Here is a 5,476-nt window from a genome sequence, read left to right as displayed (position 1 = left end):
AATAAAGAGATGAGGCCTTAGCTGGTAAAAGCAAGGATATGATTATTGAAAGTGATGGTGTTCTTCTAATGGGTGACAGGCTTTGTGTAGCAGACGTAGATGGGTTGAGACATGCTATTCTCTAAGAAGCTCACAACACTAAATACACTATACATCCTGGATCCACAAAAATGTACAATGACCTGAAGCAATTTTATTGGTGGGAAGGTATGAAGAAGGATGTTGCTAACTTTGTTTCTAGTTGTTTGACTTGTCAGTAGGTCAAGGCTGAGCATCAGCGACCCGTAGGACTACTACAACAAATTGAGATTCCAGAGTGGAAATGGGAAAGAATTACTATGGATTTTGTCACCGGGCTACCACGAACCCTTAGTGGTTATGACTCGGTAATTGTAGATCGACTGACGAAATCAGCACACTTTTTGCCGGTGAAGACTACATATGGTGGAGTGAAGTATGCACAGATATTTATGAACGAAATTGTTCGACTTCACGGAGTTCCAGTATCCATCATTTCTGAGAGAGGATCACAGTTCACTTCACGCTTTTGGAAATCTTTTCAAGAAGCATTAGGTACACGAGTAGATCTTAGTACTGCATTTCATCCACAGACAGACGGGCAGTCTGAACGTACTATTCAAATCTTGGAGGATATGTTGAGAGCTTGCATTCTTGAGTTTGGAGGTAGTTGGGACACTTATCTACTGTTAGCTGAATTTGCTTACAACAATAGCTTCCAGTCCAGTATTCAAATGGCACCGTATGAAGCATTGTATGGTAGAAGATGTCGTTCTCCTATCGGATGGTTTGAAGCTGGTGAGACTAACTTATTGGGACCCGACCTAGTACAAGAAGCTATGGACAAGGTCCAGTTGATCAGACAAAGATTGCTTACAGCTCAAAGTAGACAAAAGTCTTATGCTGATAAGAGAAGAAGAGATTTAGTGTTCACAATTGGAGAAAAAGTGTTCCTACGAGTCTCTCCTATGAAAGGTGTGATGCGATTTGGGAAAAGAGGCAAGCTGAGCCCCAGGTTTATAGGACCGTATGAGATACTCGACCGAGTGGGAGAGGTGGCTTATCGTTTGGCACTTCCTCCTGAGTTGTCCTTTATTCATCCAGTTTTTCATGTCTCAATGCTAAGAGAATGTATATCAGACTCATCTCAGGTGATTCAAGCACCTATTATACCACTTGATGAGAAGATGTCTTACGAGGAGGAGCCTCTGGCAATTGTTGATAGGCAAGTAAGAAAGCTACGGTCAAAAAAAAAAATTGAGTTCGTAAAAGTCTTATGGCAAAATCATACAGTCGAAGAAGCTACTTGGGAACTAGAAAAAGATATGCAAGCGAAGTATCCCAATTTGTTTCAGTCTACAGGTATGTACTTAAGTTAAATTCGGGGACCGAATTTCATAAGGTGGGGAGGATGTAATACCCTATATTTTTTTATAAGGGTGTATTGGTCATTAGCATAATAATAACAATAATAACAATAATAATAATAATATAAGAAACTAACTATAAAAAAACTAATAAACAAAAAAAAAGAATAAGGATTTCACAAAATGGGCCCAAACCCATAAAATGTAACTATATCAACACAAACGAAAGAAAGGAAAACAGAAAAAAGGGTTCTGCTTCAGAACGCAGAAAACGAAGTTCAAAAAGAGGAGGAGAAGAAGAAGAGGAAAAAAAGGCTGGAACCAAACTTTGAGAAAACTTAAATACGCACTGGTTTTTACGGGTAATACTCGAATTTCTCATCTGGGTTCTTTTCTTCTGGTAATTCTTTTTATCTCAGTTCATATATTTGAAGGGTTTCACAAGGTATACGAAATTAAATACCAATAAGAATTATTCTGGGTAAATTATATGAATAGGTTGGAGTTGATAGATTAGCAATTACTCATATGCGGGTAAATATAATTCGGCGAATTAAGAGTCAAATGTGGAACCTCGAGGGTTGGGTATTCTAAATTAGCTATGAATTAGCCTAAACATAGAAATTAATATGAGACCGGTATTATGTAATTATAGATTGAATTGGAGGAAGTTGTACGAATTGCTCAAGGTGAAGCATTTGGAATTTCGGCACAAGTACTGTGAGTAGTAATCTTACCGCAATTTGTGTTTTCATAACCTGCATGATATACACATGATTTTTAATATGAATATGTTACCGATTAATTTGAGTTACATGTGGGACAAGTCTTTTACTTGATATGATACCGAAATAGTTATTTGAGATAAATACTGTGGTTTTAAATATTTTCGTTGTCACTAGATCTGTTTTACCGTTACTTGAATTTACTGTTATCGAAAAGAAATTATATGATTTGATAAGAACCGAAATGCCCTATATTGTTTTAAAATATTTTCTATGAGTATATACGGATTACAGAGACAAGTATAAATGGGAGTAGACATTGAATGATCCCGTAGCTAACGGCGGGTTCGTTAGACCTGGTGCACCTTGTAATTACAGATTACCGTTATAGCCCTTGCTAGTGGGAAGGTAGAACTAGCATACCGTTACAGATTTCCCTCGAGTAGGGACTACCGTTATATTTGACTTCTTGCAAAGAAGTCTACAGTTATATCGATTACATGATCCATTCATTGAAACCTCCCAACATGTGAATATTGATATTATACAGTGGTTACCGAGCTTATTACTGGATTTTTAATTGTATTATACTACAAGGAAAGCATGATGAGACTGAAAATTATTTGTAGTCTAAAAGGGCATTTTTATGTATTTTCTCTTTGAGATACTAGCATGTTTCTGACTTGTCCCCAAATAAAAATGGTTGTGGTTAAGTGTTATTACTCACTGAACTAGCAACTCATTCCCCGCTAATTTTTTTTACAGAGACAGCAGTTGACGCAGGCGAGGATTTCGTTAATTAGAGCGCACAGGTTGATAGTTCTTGGTGAGCCTCGCACTTGTTCCCGTGGGCGGAGATTTTACTTATTTTTATGATCTTTTCATTGAACTCTTAGAGTCGCTCCATAGTCATTATTTTAGTTTCATGAGTATTCTTTTGTTATTATAGTCTTATGTTGAGTATCCTTCTCATTTATCAGAGTTGGAGATAAATTAGTATTTCTAGTGGTTAGTTGGTGGTTTAGTTATGGTGGAGACTTTTATTGGTTAATTGACAAGTTGTCAATTATTTGGTATGATATTAGGATGTTTGGTTGTTGATTTGAGACAGGAAAATTTTTGGGATGGTCCAAAAACAGGGGAAACTCTGTACGATTTTTTGTATAATTACCGATGAGGCTTACTTGGGAGCACTTGCTCCTAAGCGCCGGTCACAATCCTAAATTGGGTCGTGACAAAGGGTTTGACTCAATAAAACATATAAAATCTGGATCACAACCCTGAAATAACCTAGATAATAGAAAAAACATCAAAACAAGCTACCAAGATCCTTCCTAGTGAGGAGGGAATGACTTTTCAATTGCTAATCTTGACATTTAGCCACAAATTTGCTCATCAGAATCACCAGGGTCTTCTCCAATTTCAATCTCATTAACTTCAGTCAGTAAGTTCCTGAGAGGATTCTCATACACCATGTCACCATAGTATCATCCCCACAACGTGTGCATCATTATGTGCAGATGAAGGATTCTGCGCGATATTCTGGGTGTCACTGTCTCGGATCACAATCAGTTTTTCCTGGATCATCCTTTCTATTTCTCTTTTCAAATCCCGACAACTTTCAACATTGTGCCCCTCGACATTGGAATGGTATTCACACCTTTTAGAAGGGTCAAAGTTTCTTGCACGCGGGTCCACATAATTTGGTGGAATAGGTACAATCATGTCATAATGCTTTAATTTCTCAAAGAAGCTTGCATAGGACTCTCATATTGGTGTAAAATTATCTTTCAACCTTTTTTCCCCTCTATACCTCTGGCTTAGATGTGAGTTATAGGGCACTTGAAAATTTGAGGAGGCTGCTGGAGATTTTATGGTGCGGGTGCTCGCCTTCTTGGGTGTCTTGGTGGATGGACAACATACTGAGGTAGAGCAACAGAGTAATGTGGGTTCTGAGGGGGATAGTAATGCTCGGGGGAATCATTGAAAACCATATGAGGCTGGTCATACCTTCGAGATGTTCTCCTAGGACCTCTTCTCGACCCTGGTGTCATCAAGGTTTCTTCATCCTTCTCATTCGTGTCACTAAAATTTACAGATTAAATCTGGACAGCCTGAGTTGCGGCTTTAAGAACTGCTTGACTTATAATTCTGCCTATCTTAAGGCCATTCTCAACCATTTCCCAATTTTGATTGCTTCCGGGAAGGATTTTCCAAATGCGGACATCATGATTTTAAAATAATCTAGCTCTTGAGCTAAAAGAAGACAGTGATTAGCTCGTGGTCATCCATGGGTGGCTTAACTCTAGCTGCTTGCTCTCTCCATTTAATGGCATATTCCCTGAAACATTCAATTGGTTTCTTCTTCAGGTTTGAAAGGGAATTGCGGTCTGGAGCAATGTCGATGTTGTATTGGAACTGTTTGACAAAGGCCTGGGACATGTCATCCCAGACATACCAGTGAGATGTGTTTTGATCCATAAACCATTCAGAGGCTACCCCAGTAAGGCTTTCCCCAAAATAAGCCATCAGTAATTCTTCCTTTCCTCCCGCACCTCTTAGTTGATTGCAATACCTTTTCAGGTGGGCTATGGGGTCTCCATGTCCATCATACTTATCAAATTTGGGAGTCTTGAAACCAGGAGGCAAGTAGGCATCGGGGAACATACATAGATTCTTGAAGGAAATACTCTTCTGACATGCCAATCCTTGCATGTTTTTCAGCTGTTGTTCTAAGCTTTTCAATTTTTGAGCCATTTCTTTCTGTGCCATCTTCGGGCAGGCTTCTCAATCTTTGCAGGAAAATCAAATAGGTACGAGTGATACTCAGGAGAGTGGTACTGTTTTTGCTGGCTAGCAAATTGTAACTCGTGAGTTATCCTCTGTACCACCGCCAGCTGTGGGATGGTGAAGACGGGCATAATAGTAGTGGTTGTCTGATTGGTTATCAATGGCACACTTTAGGAGCGCGCAACAGAAGTTCCAGATGTAGTCGTACAGTTCGGATAAAGACTGAACCCAGGCAGATAGGATTGACCAGACACTGAGACCGGAATAGTAGTAGTCGAGATGGATGTGAACTCTGGGAAACCATGAATAGGAAAAGGCGGTCCTGGGCCATTGACCCATGCTTGACACATTTCAGTTATTTGCTGTTTCAGTATTCTATTTTCCTCAACCATAGTAAACTCTTGTTGAACCCTCTGACCCTGAGTCTCTTGAGCACTCGTAACAGCTTCAATGTCAGTTGTCATTTTCTCCTTGGATCTTGTGTTGTCAGCTTACCACAAACCGACCACCTCAAAACTTTCTTCACAATACAAAACAAAAGACATGTTAGAATGGACTCAGTCGGTCCTTATTATT

The sequence above is a fragment of the Nicotiana attenuata genome, unplaced genomic scaffold (assembly GCF_001879085.1).
Source record: "Nicotiana attenuata strain UT unplaced genomic scaffold, NIATTr2, whole genome shotgun sequence".
NCBI classification, from domain to species: domain Eukaryota; kingdom Viridiplantae; phylum Streptophyta; class Magnoliopsida; order Solanales; family Solanaceae; genus Nicotiana; species Nicotiana attenuata.
Note: the sequence above shows the minus strand (reverse complement) of the source record.